General features: G+C 43.5%; 1 protein-coding gene across 1 annotated transcript in view; it reads right to left on the bottom strand.

Moving 5' to 3' along the window:
• USP16 (ubiquitin specific peptidase 16) overlaps positions 1 to 15,120 on the bottom strand; it is a 60,936-nt gene that overhangs the window by 25,345 nt on the left and 20,471 nt on the right. The gene's annotated exons all lie outside the window — the stretch shown is intronic.

Genomic DNA, 15,120 nt, shown 5'->3' with positions numbered 1-15,120 from the left:
AGCCAAAATCCTGGAACAAAGATAGTACCGATAGTGTCTAGGGTTTTTCTTTATTACCCCCTCTACATTGATCCTATTCAGTCTCAGGTTATAATACAGACTGAATAAATTAATCTGTTTCCGGGAGAGCCACCATTTTATCCCCCCCTTCTCAAACAAAATCAGGTCAGTCTCTGGCAATGAAGGAACAAGCTGCAGCAGGAGTCTCTCCCCACCTCTAACATGCAGTACTATGGGCTATCCTAATGCCAACAACTGGACTAATTCTTACTGCAGATCTGTGTATAAAACAATTTCACATTATAGAGAAATAAATCTAAGGGAAAAATAATAATAAAAAAAATTATACATATACATACATATACATATACATATACATATATATATATATATATATATATATATATATATATATATATATATATATATATATATATATATATATATATATATATATATTTTATTGTATATAATAGTTATTATATGCAATATGTATCTGGATGAACACTACTACCAAAAACAAATAAAAAAAAAAAAAACTGGAGGGAATATTTAAATCACACATTAAACCGAAAACTCTCCAGGAAAACTCTCAGAAAAAGTATTTTTAAATTCTCAGTCTGCACACAACCTGAAGAGTAAAATAGGGATTTTTGTGTACTCACCGTAAAATCCTTTTCTCCGAGCCAATCATTGGGGGACACAGGACCATGGGTGTTATGCTGCCTGCCACTAGGAGGACACTAAATTAACACAGAAAGATTAACTCCTCCCCTGCAGTATACACCCTCTCACTGGCCAATATACAACCAGTTCGGTAGTAAAGCAGTAGGAGTATTAAACAAGAGACAATAAAACGGTCGAAACCAAAGGAGTAACAACAAGCCAATAGGCTAATAGGGTGGGTGCTGTGTCCCCCAATGATTGCCTCGGAGAAAAGGATTTTATGGTGAGTACACAAAAATCCCTATTTCTCCTACACCTCATTGGGGGACACAGGACCATGGGACATCCTAAAGCAGTCCCTGGGTGGGGAGCAACATAGCTGCTAATACCCCATGTACCATAGGCTTACAGCGAAGGTACTGCTGACTGCAGAATGCGCCTGCCAGAATGCACCTGCCAGCGTCTGCACAGGATAGAGAATGAATGTGGTAGTGTTTTGTAAAAGTATGCAAGCTGGACCAAGTCGCAGCTTTGCAGACCTGTTGTGCCGACGCCTGGTGCCGAATGGCCCAAGAGGCGCCCACCGACCGAGTAGAATGGGCCTTAATCCCTGCTGGGATAGGAGCACCCCTGACACGATAGGATTCCTAAATAGTTGATCGAATCCATTTGGCTAGAGTAGCCTTGGAAGCGGGCAAGCCCTTTGTCCCTCCGGAAGTACGAATAGGACATCTGACTTGCGGAAGGGAGCCATCCATGAGACATACCGTCGAAGGGCCCTAACCACATAAAGAGTGTGCAGAGTCTTCTAAACGCGATGGACTGGTGCCGGACAGAATGAAGGCAGAATAATCTCCTCATTGAGGTAGAAGGAGGAAACGACTTTGGGTAGAAAGGAAGGAGAGGCCCTCAAGACTGCCTTATCTGGGTGAAAAATCAGAAATGGGGGTCGGCAGGAAAGAGCTGCCAACTCAGACGCGCCTGATTGACGTAATAGCCACTAGAAAAACCACCTTCCAGGAAAGGAAGGTCAGAGAGACGTCCTGCAGTGGTTCGAAAGGGGCCTCCTGAAGAGCTCCAAGGACCAAATTAAGATCCCATGGATCAAAAGGCATTTTATAGGGAGGAGCCACATGGGAAACTCCCTGAATGAACATCTTAACCAGTAATCTGGCGGCAATTTTTCGTTGGAACAGGACTGACAATGCTGACACCTGTCCCTTGAAAGAGCTAAGTGCGAGACCCGACTCTAGGCCCGATTGGAGAAATTCCAATATGGAAGGGATGGAGAATACCAGAGGAGATCGTCCATGGGCGTAGCACCATGCGAAGAAGATTCGCCAGGTACAGTGATAAATGCGCATGGACACGTGCTTCCTAGCACTAATCATGGTGGAGGATACCTCAGGGGAGAATCCAGCTTGGGCTAGAATTCAGGATTCAATGGCTACGCCATCAAAGACAGGGCCCCGAGTTCTGGTGGTAAATCGGGCCCTGTGAGAGAAGATCCATGCGATCTGGAAGCCGCCAGGGGATGTCGGCGCCCAGCTGAACCAGTTCCGCGTACCATGCCCGGCACGGCCAGTCCGGCGCAACTAGGATCACCGGTACCCCTTCTGCCCTGATCTTCTTGATGACCCTCGGTAGCAGGGGAAGAGGGGGAAAAATGTACGGGAGGCAGAATTAATGCCATGGCAGGACCAGGGCATCTGCTCCGACGGCACGTGGATCGAGGGATCGGGCAATGAACTGGGGGACCTTCTTTAGCCTGGAGGCCATGAGGTCCACATCCGGGGTCCCCCAGTGATGACAAATCTGCTCAAAAACTTCCAGGTGGAGGGACCACTCACCCGAGGCGAGCCCCTGGCGACAGATGAAGTCCGAACCCAATTCTCCACACCTGGTATGTGGACCGCCGAGATGGGCGAATGGTTGCCCTCAGCCCAATGGAGGATGAGTGTCACTTCGAGCATGGCCGTCTTGCTGCGGGTTCCGCCTTGACAGTTGATGTACGCCACCGCTGTGGCGTTATCGGACTGGATTCTGATGGGGTGACCTGCCAGGAGATGGTGAAAACTGAACAAGGCTAGTCTGATCGCTCGAATTTCCAGGATATTGATGGGGAGATGCGACTCGAGTGGACCACCGCCCCTGTGCTGTGTGTTGGTTGAAGACCGCACCCCAGCCCAAAAGGCTGGCATCGGTGGTCACCACCAGCCAGCGCACTGGAAGAAAAGACTTTCCCTGGTACAGGGAGGACTTCAGCGTCCACCACCTGAGGGTCTGCCTGACCTGCTGAGACAGATGGAGACGACGGTCTAGAGAGGACGGGTTCCCGTTCGATGCCGACAGCAGCGCATGTTGTAAGGCACGGAGGTGGAACTGTGCGAACGGAACCGCTTCCAAGGCTGCTACCATTTGTCCAAGAATGCGCATGCTGAAATGAATGGAGTGAGAGACTGGGCGAGAGAGAGTCCGTGCTCCCTGCTGCAAGGCAAAGGCCTTTTCTGGAGGGAGAATGACCAAGCCGCAGGAAGTGTCCAGGGTAATTCCCAAGAAGGAAATCCGCTGAGCCGGGAGCGGAGAAGATTTGTCGAAGTTTATCTTCCAACCCAGGCGAGAAAGTGTATCCACCGTGATATCGATTGACTCCTCGCAGGCTGGATATGACGGGCCTTTTATCAGTAGGTCATCCAGGTACGGAAGTATCACCACTCCCCAAGCATGAAGAATGGCCATGGCAGCTGCCATGACCTTGGTGAAAACTCAGGAAGCAGTAGCGAGGCCGAAGGGTAAGGCCACAAACTGGAAGCGTTCCTCGCGAAAGGCGAAGCGAAGGAACGGTTGATGAGGAGGGAAAATTGGGATGTGGAGGTAAGCATCCTTGATGTCTATGGATTTCAAAGGGAAAAAAAACTCCAAGTAAATGTGGCGCTATGCACCTACGGATTTTTTGAATGCATCCACTTCAAGTGAAAAATGTTAGTAAAAATTCATTTATTTTTTCAGAATAAAAAATAAAATATATTTGTAAAATATTTTTAAAAAACAGTACAACGCATTTCGGCTGCTATTTTTACAGTGCAGCCTTCATCAGGTAGCAAAGAGAACAAACAATACAATAAGCACTATAAAATGATGTTACAACCTCCAAGTTCTCCTTTCCTGATCATGGTAGCCTCTAAAGAGATTATATATATATATATATATATATATATATATATATATATATATATATATATATATATATATATATATATATATATATATATATATATATATATATATATATATATATATACATACATATATATATACACACACACACATACATACATACATACATACATACACTAGACTGTGGCCCGATTCTAACGCATCGGGTATTCTAGAATATGCATGTCCCCGTAGTATATGGACAATGATGATTCCAGAATTCGCGGCAGACTGTGCCCGTCGCTGCTTGGTCGAGGCAACCTTTATGACATCATCGTCGCCATGGCAACCATTAGGACATCATCGTCGCTGTGCCCGTTGCTGATTGGTCGAGGCCTGGCGGCCAGGAGGACTGATCAATATAGAAGTGTCAGGAGGACTGATCAATATAGAAGTGTCAGGAGGACTGATCAATATAGAAGTGTCAGGAGGACTGATCAATATAGAAGTGTCAGGAGGACTGATCAATATAGAAGTGTCAGGAGGACTGATCAATATAGAAGTGTCAGGAGGACTGATCAATACAGAAGTGTCAGGAGGACTGATCAATACAGAAGTGTCAGGAGGACTGATCAATACAGAAGTGTCAGGAGGACTGATCAATACAGAAGTGTCAGGAGGACTGATCAATACAGAAGTGTCAGGAGGACTGATCAATACAGAAGTGTCAGGAGGACTGATCAATATAGAAGTGTCAGGAGGACTGATCAATATAGAAGTGTCAGGAGGACTGATCAATATAGAAGTGTCAGGAGGACTGATCAATACAGAAGTGTCAGGAGGACTGATCAATACAGAAGTGTCAGGAGGACTGATCAATATAGAAGTGTCAGGAGGACTGATCAATATAGAAGTGTCAGGAGGACTGATCAATATAGAAGTGTCAGGAGGACTGATCAATATAGAAGTGTCAGGAGGACTGATCAATACAGAAGTGTCAGGAGGACTGATCAATATAGAAGTGTCAGGAGGACTGATCAATACAGAAGTGTCAGGAGGACTGATCAATACAGAAGTGTCAGGAGGACTGATCAATATAGAAGTGTCAGGAGGACTGATCAATATAGAAGTGTCAGGAGGACTGATCAATATAGAAGTGTCAGGAGGACTGATCAATACAGAAGTGTCAGGAGGACTGATCAATATAGAAGTGTCAGGAGGACTGATCAATACAGAAGTGTCAGGAGGACTGATCAATACAGAAGTGTCAGGAGGACTGATCAATATAGAAGTGTCAGGAGGACTGATCAATACAGAAGTGTCAGGAGGACTGATCAATACAGAAGTGTCAGGAGGACTGATCTATATTGATCAGTCCTCCTGACACTTCTATATTGATCAGTCCTCCTGACACTTCTATATTGATCAGTCCTCCTGACACTTCTATATTGATCAGTCCTCCTGACACTTCTATATTGATCAGTCCTCCTGACACTTCTATATTGATCAGTCCTCCTGACACTTCTATATTGATCAGTCCTCCTGACACTTCTATATTGATCAGTCCTCCTGACACTTCTATATTGATCAGTCCTCCTGACACTTCTATATTGATCAGTCCTCCTGACACTTCTATATTGATCAGTCCTCCTGACACTTCTATATTGATCAGTCCTCCTGACACTTCTATATTGATCAGTCCTCCTGACACTTCTATATTGATCAGTCCTCCTGACACTTCTATATTGATCAGTCCTCCTGACACTTCTATATTGAAGTGTCAATCAGACTGGCGGCCTCGACCAATCAGAGAGCCGGGATTTCCAGGACAGAGAGACAGAAAGACGGAAAAACCCTTAGACAAATATATATATAAAAAAATTTTTTTAAAAAAAAATATTAAAAAAAAAAAAGGAAAATTTTTTTTTGTTGTATTGACCTATGCGCTAACGACTGAGCTATTTATGACAAACCCTTACACATTCTCTACATCATTGAGGCCATTTGAATAAAGGCTTTGTAACCTATATATCCAATATGACTCCTTGCGGTTTAATCATTTGTTCCTGTTATTAGCCCCTTTTGGTATATGCTCCAACGGTGTGACCGTGATGCAGAAGCATTTATTGTGCTTCAGCAAGAGATGACGGGACAGACTATGTTTAATCTGACCGTTCTTTGCATTATAGCGGTGATTATTCATCCGGGCGCTCAATTCCTGGGAAGTTCGTCCCACGTATTGGAGCCCGCATTTGCAAGTCACTACGTAGATGACAAAATCCGTTCTGCATGTGAGTCTCTGCTTAATCTTAATTGTTTCCCCAGTAGTATTAGATTGAATACTCCGAGCTCCATGGTTAATGATCTTACAACATTTACATTTGTTTGAAGAGCATCTATATACTCCTGTGTTCATCTTCCCTCCATTCACATTAGTATTGTTTCCTATCATGTTTTCTATTTTTGGAACCTCTCAATTTACTCTGAGCTACAATATTTTTCACTGTCGCCCCTCTCCTAAAAGTTACTCCTGGCTCCCTTGGAAGCATTTTCCCAAGAATCACATCTTTTTTTAAAATATACCAATATTTTTTTAATTGGGGCATGAAGCGGGGAAAATTATAACAAAAACGCACTTCAAAAGCTGTGATACGAATGGCTATGTGGACTTTAGAAGTGCACATTATAAAAAATGGAAAACTAATGTACCATTCAGCCAGTTCTTAAGAATAGGAAAAAACTGTACAAACACCAAAGATTATGTGATCCAATCGGCGATACTGAAGAAAAGGTTCAGGGATAAGAAGTATCCAAAAAAATTAATCGAGGCAGCATACAGAAAGAATTTGGACAAAGTACAGGAGGATTGTCTCCCAAGTAGGAAGAGAAAAGATTGTAATGGGAAGAGGGAAAGAACGGCCAGTAAGCAATGAGGACAATAAGAGAAATCTTTGGAAGTTTAATTTTATAACAACTTATAATAAAGGGAATGTATTGATAAGGAGAATTTAAAAAAAAAATATTGGTATATTTTAAAAAAAGATGTGAGTCTGTCCCGTCATCTCCTGCTGAAGCACAATAAATGCTTCTGCATTACGGTCACACCGTTGGAGCATATACCGAAAGGGGCTAATAACAGGAACAAATTCAACCGCAAGGAGTCATATTGGATATATAGGTTACAAAGCCTTTATTCAAATGGCCTCAATGATGTAGTAGAGAATGTGTAAGGGTTTGTCATAAATAGCTCAGTCGTTTGCGCATAGGTCAATACAACAAAAAAATTCTTTTTTTTTTTTTTTTTTTTAACCCCTCTGTGACCTTAGACGTACTATCCCGTCGAGGTGCCCTGGGCTTATCTGACCCTGGACGGGATAGTACGTCATAGCCGATCGGCCGCGCTCACGGGGGGAGCGCGGCCGATCGCGGCCGGGTGTCAGCTGCTTATCGCAGCTGACATCCGGCACTATGTGCCAGGAGCGGTCACGGACCGCCCCCGGCACATTAACCCCTGGCACACCGCGATCAAAGATGATCGCGATGTGCCGGCGGTGCAGGGAAGCACCGCGCAGGGAGGGGGCTCCCTGCGGGCTTCCCTGAGCCCCCCGCAGCAACGCGATGTGATCGCGTTGCTGCGAGGGTCTCCTCACCTCCCTCCCTGCTCGAGCCCCGGATCCAAGATGTCCGCGGATCCGGGTCCTGCAGGGAGGGAGGTGGCTTCACAGAGCCTGCTCAGAGCAGGCACTGTGAAGCAGCCTGCACTCATATCAGATCAGTGATCTGACAGAGTGCTGTGCAAACTGTCAGATCACTGATCTGTGATGTCCCCCCCCTGGGACAAAGTAAAAAAGTAAAAAAAAAATTTTCCAAATGTGTAAAAAAAAAAAAAAAAAATATTTCAAAATAATGAAAAAAAAAAAAAATATTATTCCCATAAATACATTTCTTCATCTAAATAAAAAAAAAAAAACCAATAAAAGTACACATATTTAGTATCGCCGCGTCCGTAACGACCCGACCTATAAAACTGTCCCACTAGTTAACCCCTTCAGTAAACACCGTAAGAAAAAAAAAAAAAAAACGAGGCAAAACACAACGCTTTATTATCATACCGCCGAACAAAAAGTGGAATAACACGCGATCAAAAGGACAGATATAAATAACCATGGTACCGCTGAAAGCGTCATATTGTCCCGCAAAAAAAGAGCCGCCATACAGCATCATCAGCAAAAAAATAAAAAAGTTATAGTCCTGAGAATAAAGCGATGCAAAAATAATTATTTTTTCTGTAAAATAGTTTTTATCGTATAAAAGCACCAAACCATAAAAAAATGATATAAATGAGGTATCGCTGTAATCGTACTGACCCGAAGAATAAAACTGATTTATCAATTTTACCAAACGCGGAACGGTATAAACGCCTCCCCCAATAGAAATTCATGAATAGCTGGCTTTTGGTCATTCTTCCTCACAAAAATCGGAATAAAAAGCGATAAAAAAATGTCACGTGCCCAAAAATGTTTTCAATAAAAACGTCAACTCGTCCCGCAAAAAACAAGACCTCACATGACTCTGTGGACCAAAATATGGAAAAATTATAGCTCTCAAAATGTGGTATTGCAAAAAATATTTTTTGCAATAAAAAGGGTCTTTCAGTGTGTGACGGCTGCCAATCATAAAAATCCGCTAAAAAACTCGCTATAAAAGTAAATCAAACCCCCCTTCATCACCCCCTTAGTTAGGGAAAAATAAAAAAAAATGTATTTATTTCCATTTTCCCATTAGGGTTAGGGCTAGGGTTAGGGTTAGGGCTAGGGTTAGGGCTAGGGCTAGGGTTAGGGTTAGGGCTAGGGTTAGGGCTAGGGCTAGGGCTAGGGCTAGGGTTAGGGCTAGGGTTAGGGTTAGGGCTAGGGTTAGGGTTAGGGTTAGGGTTAGGGCTAGGGCTAGGGTTAGGGTTAGGGCTAGGGTTAGGGCTAGGGTTAGGGCTAGGGCTAGGGTTAGGGCTAGGGTTAGGGCTAGGGTTAGGGCTAGGGTTAGGGCTAGGGCTAGGGTTAGGGTTAGGGCTAGGGTTAGGGTTGGGGCTACAGTTAGGGTTGGGGCTAAAGTTAGGGTTAGGGTTTAGATTACATTTACAGTTGGGAATAGGGTTGGGATTAGGGTTAGGGGTGTGTCAGGGTTAGAGGTGTGGTTAGGGTTACCGTTGGAATTAGGGTTAGGGGTGTGTTTAGATTAGGGTTTCAGTTATAATTGGGGGGTTTCCACTGTTTCGGCACATCAGGGGCTCTCCAAACACGACATGGCGTCCGATCTCAATTCCAGCCAATTCTGCGTTGAAAAAGTAAAACAGTGCTCCTTCCCTTCCGAGCTCTCCTGTGTGCCCAAACAGGGGTTTACCCCAACATATGGGGTATCAGCGTACTCAGGACAAATTGGACAACAACTTTTGTGGACCAATTTCTCCTGTTACCCTTGGGAAAATACAAAACTGGGGGCTAAAAAATAATTTTTGTGGGAAAACAAAAAGATTTTTTATTTTCACGGCTCTGCGTTATAAACTGTAGTGAAACACTTGGGGGTTCAAAGTTCTCACAACACATCTAGATAAGTTCATTGAGGGGTCTAGTTTCCAATATGGGGTCACTTGTGGGGGGTTTCTACTGTTTAGGTACATTAGGGGCTCTGCAAACGCAATGTGACGCCTGCAGACCAATCCATCTAAGTCTGCATTCCAAATGATGCTCCTTCCCTTCCGAGCCCTCCCATGCGCCCAAACGGTGGTTCCCCCCCACATATCGGGTATCAGCGTACTCACGACAAATTGGACAACAACATTTAGGGTCCAATTTCTCCTGCTAACCTTGGAAAAATACAAAACTGGGGGCTAAAATATAATTTTTGTGGAAAAAAAAATATTTTTTATTTGCATGGCTCTGCGTTATAAACTGTAGTGAAATACTTGGGGGTTCAAAGCTCTCACAACACATCAAGATGAGTTCCTTAGGGGGTCTACTTTCCAAAATGGTGTCACTTGTGGGGGGTTTCTACTGTTTAGGTACATTAGGGGCTCTGCAAACGCAATGTGACGCCTGCAGACCATTCCATCTAAGTCTGCATTCCAAATGGCGCTCCTTCCCTTCCGAACCCTCCCATGCGCCCAAACGGTGGTTCCCCCCCACATATGGGGTATCAGCGTACTCAGGACAAATTGGACAACAACTTTTGTGGTCCAATTTCTCCTGTTACCCTAGGGAAAATACAAAACTGGGGGCTAAAAAATAATTTTTGTGGGAAAAAAATTTTGTTTTATTTTTATGGCTCTGCATTATAAACTTCTGTGAAGCTCTTGGTGGGTCAAAGTGCTCACCACACATCCAGATAAGTTCCTTAGGGGGTCTACTTTCCAAAATGGTGTCACTTGTGGGGGGTTTCAATGTTTAGGCACATCAGTGGCTCTCCAAACGCAACATGGCGTCCCATCTCAATTTCTGTCAATTTTGCATTGAAAAGTCAAACTGCGCTCCTTCCCTTCCGAGCTCTCCCATGCGCCCAAACAGTGGTTTACTGCCACATATGGGGTATCAGCGTACTCGGGACAAATTGGACAACAACTTTTGAGGTCCAATTTCTTCTCTTACCCTTGGAAAAATAAAAAATTGGGGGCAAAAATATAATTTTTGTGAAAAAATATGATTTTTTATTTTTACGGTTCTGCATTATAAACTTCTGTGAAGCACTTGGTGGGTCAAAGTGCTCACCACACATCCAGATAAGTTCCTTAGGGGGTCTACTTTCCAAAATGGTGTCACTTGTGGGGGGTTTCAATGTTTAGGCACATCAGTGGCTCTCCAAACGCAACATGGCGTCCCATCTCAATTCCTGTCAATTTTGCATTGAAAAGTCAAATAGCGCTCCTTCCCTTCCGAGCTCTCCCATGCGCCCAAACAGTGGTTTACTGCCACATATGGGGTATCGGCGTACTCAGGACAAATTGGACAACAACTTTTTGGGTCCAATTTCTCCTGTTACCCTTGGTAAAATAAAACAAATTGGAGCTGAAGTAAATTTTTTGTGTAAAAAAGTTAAATGTTCATTTTTATTTAAACATTCCAAAAATTCCTATTAAACACCTGAAGGGTTAATAAACTTCTTGAATGTGGTTTTGAGCACCTTGAGGGGTGCAGTTTTTAGAATGGTGTCACACTTGGGCATTTTCTATCATATAGACCCCTCAAAATGACTTTAAATGAGACGTGGTCCCTAAAAAAAAATGGTGTTGTAAAAATGAGAAATTGCTGGTCAACTTTTAACCCTTATAACTCCCTAACAAAAAAAAAAATTGGTTCCAAAATTATGCTGATGTAAAGGAGACATGTGGGAAATGTTACTTATTAAGTATTTTGTGTGACATATCTCTGTGATTTAATTGCATAAAAATTCAAAGTTTGAAAATTGCGAAATTTTCAAAATTTTCGCCAAATTTCCGTTTTTTTCACAAATAAACGCAGGTACTATCAAAGAAATTTTACCACTATCATGAAGTACAATATGTCACGAGAAAACAATGTCAGAATCACCAGGATCCGTTGAAGCGTTTCGGAGTTATAACCTCATAAAGGGACAGTGGTCAGAATTGTAAAAATTGGCCTGGTCATTAACGTGCAAACCACCCTTGGGGGTAAAGGGGTTAATATATTTTTTTGAAAAAATTTTTTTTATATATATATTTTTTTTCCACATTTTTTTTTTTATGTATCTTATGGGATGAATTGATAGCAGTGGAATTGATGAGGTATTGGAGTGAATCATATTTATGATTGTGTATATACCTATATTTTTAATGTTGTGTTTGTTCGTAACAGTGTAATACCATGTATTTAAAAGCTCATTTTGGATAGAATAGAAGTACTAAACTGTATATATATTTTTTTATATATATATATATATATATATATATATATATATATATATATATATATATATATATATATATATATATATATATATATATATATATAAAAATGTGTCTCTTTAGAGGCTACCATGTAGCTAGTTATCAGGAAAGGAGAACCTGATCCCCGGTCCCGCCCTGCTAATCCCTTCTAGGAACCCTCATAAATAAGAGAACTTGGAGGTTGTAACATCATTTTATAGTGCTTATTGTATTATTTGTTCTTTTTGCTACCTGATGAAGGCTGCACTGTAAAAACAGCAGCCGAAACGCGTTGTACTGTTTTTTAAAAATATTTTACAAATATATTTTATTTTTTATTCTGAAAAAATAAATGAATTTTTACTAACATTTTTCACTTGAAGTGGATGCATTCAAAAAATCCGTGGGTGCTTAGCGCCACATTTACTTGGAGTTTTTTTTTCCTTTGAAATCGCCACCTATGTGGATCTGAAGCAGGATCAACACATAGTTCTCTGTTATGATCAGGTAATTCAGAACCACAATGGACCTTGAAGTTCAGAGCACACAAGGTGACCTGACATTTACCAAAAACATAGGACGAGCTCTGAGACGTGGAAACTCTGCTGACCGCAATCCCTAATCCTAACACACCACACTAGAGGCAGCCGTGGATTGCGCCTAACGCTCCCTATGCAACTCGGCACAGCCTGAGAAACTAGCTAGCCCTGAAGATAGAAAAAACAAGCCTACCTTGCCTCAGAGAAATTCCCCAAAGGTAAAGGCAGCCCCCCACATAAAATGACTGAGTAAAGATGAAATACAAACACAGAGATGAAATAGATTTAGCAAAGTGAGGCCCGACTTACTGAATAGACCGAGGATAGGAAAGATAGCTTTGCGGTCAACACAAAAACCTACAAACAACCACGCAGAGGGGCAAAAAGACCCTCCGCACCGACTAACGGTACGGAGGTGCTCCCTCTGCGTCTCAGAGCTTCCAGCAAGCAAGAAAAAACCAATATAGCAGGCTGGACAGAAAATATAGCAAACAAAAAATAACACAAGCAGAACTTAGCTTATGCAGGATAGAGAGGCCACAGGAACGATCCAGGAGGAAGCAAGACCAATACTAGAACATTGACTGGAGGCCAGGATCAAAGCACCAGGTGGAGTTAAATAGAGCAGCACCTAACGACTTTCCTTCCTCAGGTGATGAGGTTAACTCAGAAGCCGCATTACCACTCTCATCCACCAAAGGAAGCTTATAGACAGAACCAGCCGCAGTACCACTCAAGACCACAGGAGGGAGCTTGGCCACAGAATTCACAACAGTTCTCCAAAGTGAGCTGCACACCTTATTGGATTATACAACATACGAAGAAGAGTTGCCTAAAGAATTGATTCCTTGAGAATCTCAACGTGCATTTCTTACTGATAGAAGGTGAGCATAACTACTAATAAAAGAAATGTTTTTAACTTGTTGGTAAAAACATATTACGCTCAGAGGAAGCACCGCACTTTTTTTATTTTTTCCCCTCTTTCCCTAAACCAGGGTATTTCTAAAGACTGATGTCTATGGATGCTAGGCACTCTCCCTTTTCCATGGACACGACAACAGAACGGAGAGATTCCATTCTGAAGCGTTGAATTTTGACAAAGTCGTTCAGAAGCTTTAGATCCAGTATTGGTCGCATCGAACCATCCTTTTTTTGGGACCACGAGTATGTTCAAGGAAAACTCCTTGAACCTTCGGTCTTGGGAACCGGAATGATGACTGTCTCCTTGCAGTGCCCGTATGGCCTGGAGAAAGGCCCTCGTCTTTGTTTTAGGAGGACACGACTGGAAGAAGCGGGCGGGAGGGAGAAAACAGAATACTCTATTTTACTCTATTTTGTATCCGGAGGACACGCAGTTCTCTGACCCACTCATCGTGGGCGACCAAGAGCCAGGCTTGGCAGAATGAAAGTAAATGGCTGCTTACTTTGTCGCTGTCCTCCGGATGTTGCAACGAGTCATTGATTGGAAGGTCTAGGGGATCTGGGTCCCTTAGATCCAGATGACCTTGGTCTGGGTTTCCAGCTATGGTTGGGCCTGTACGAGACCTGGAAACCTCTGTCTCCGCGCGATACTCGACCTGATCCGGAGGATGGGGATCGTTGCGAAAGGGCCGGTATCGGGGTTGTTGATACTGAAACGGCTGGACAGGTTTTTGTTGCGGGAGGAATTTACTCTTTCCTTCGGTAGCGTTGGAAATAATTTGGTCCAACTTTTCTCCGAATAAGCGACCAGCTTGGTAGGTCAGTGATGTCAATGATTTTTGGAAGCAGAATCTGCTCGCCAATCTCTGAGCCACAGGGCTCGTCTGATGGAGATTGCATTCGCGGCTGCTTGTGCAGAGCAACTGGCCGCGTCTATTGAAGCATTAACCACGAAGTCCCTGGCTTGGGCTATCTGGTTAGCCAAATTGATCGCCTCTGGAGGGAGATTACTGTCATGGATGGTTGTGGTCAGCACCTCAGCCCAAGCGACCATAGCCTTAGCCACCCAAGTAGCGGCAAAGGATGGAAAGAGACGCTCCTGTAGCCTCGAAAACAGAGCGAGCCAGGTAATCAATTTGACGGTCAGTGGGGTTTTTGACTGAAGAACCGTCAGACAACGATAAGAGCATTTTGGAGGCGAGATGTGATAAGGCAGGATCCACTGAAGGAGACTGAAGCCAGTCCTTCATTAGTTCCTGAGCAAAAGGGTATTTGGACTCAATAGGCTTTTGACCCGTGAAACATTTATTGGGCCGGTTCCTGTGTTTCTGGACAATGTCCTTAAATTCAGGATGAGTGGCGAATACCTTTTGTGCACGTTTAGTCTTTTTAAAAGACACCACGTGTTCCTGAGTGGATAAGGGTCTCAGTCCACCTTCAGGGTCTTGTTGACCGCCTAAATAAGAGAATCAATCATCTCTTGAGAAGTCGAGGAATCCTGGACTAAAGATGACTCGTATTCAGAGTTGTGTGTTATGGTTCTCAGGAGAAGGGGAATGAGAAATCAAGCTCGTAGAAGCTGAAACACAATCACGGCTGTGATCAGGGGACACAACATGGGTCCGTTTTCTAGAACCCTGAGCCATTAGTAACGTAGTGCGCCCACTGCAGATGGGCGGATCCATACCGTCGCCAGAGTTCTCCGCGTTCTGACTTAAAGAGGGACCCCGGAGGGAGTCTATTGCCTTGGTCAGGGAAGCCATAGATCGTGATAGGGAAGCGGCCCGCTTAGGGGGATTAGGCTCAGCAGGGTCGGAGGCGGCGTTAGTGGCGGCTGCAAACAGGCCGGATCACAATCCGCACATAATGGGGTATTGTGAGCTCGGGGCAAGGCAGTGCTGCAAGTGG

This window comes from Ranitomeya imitator, chromosome 3 (assembly GCF_032444005.1).
Source record: "Ranitomeya imitator isolate aRanImi1 chromosome 3, aRanImi1.pri, whole genome shotgun sequence".
Classification (NCBI taxonomy): domain Eukaryota; kingdom Metazoa; phylum Chordata; class Amphibia; order Anura; family Dendrobatidae; genus Ranitomeya; species Ranitomeya imitator.
This window is presented reverse-complemented; position numbering and strand designations above follow the sequence as displayed.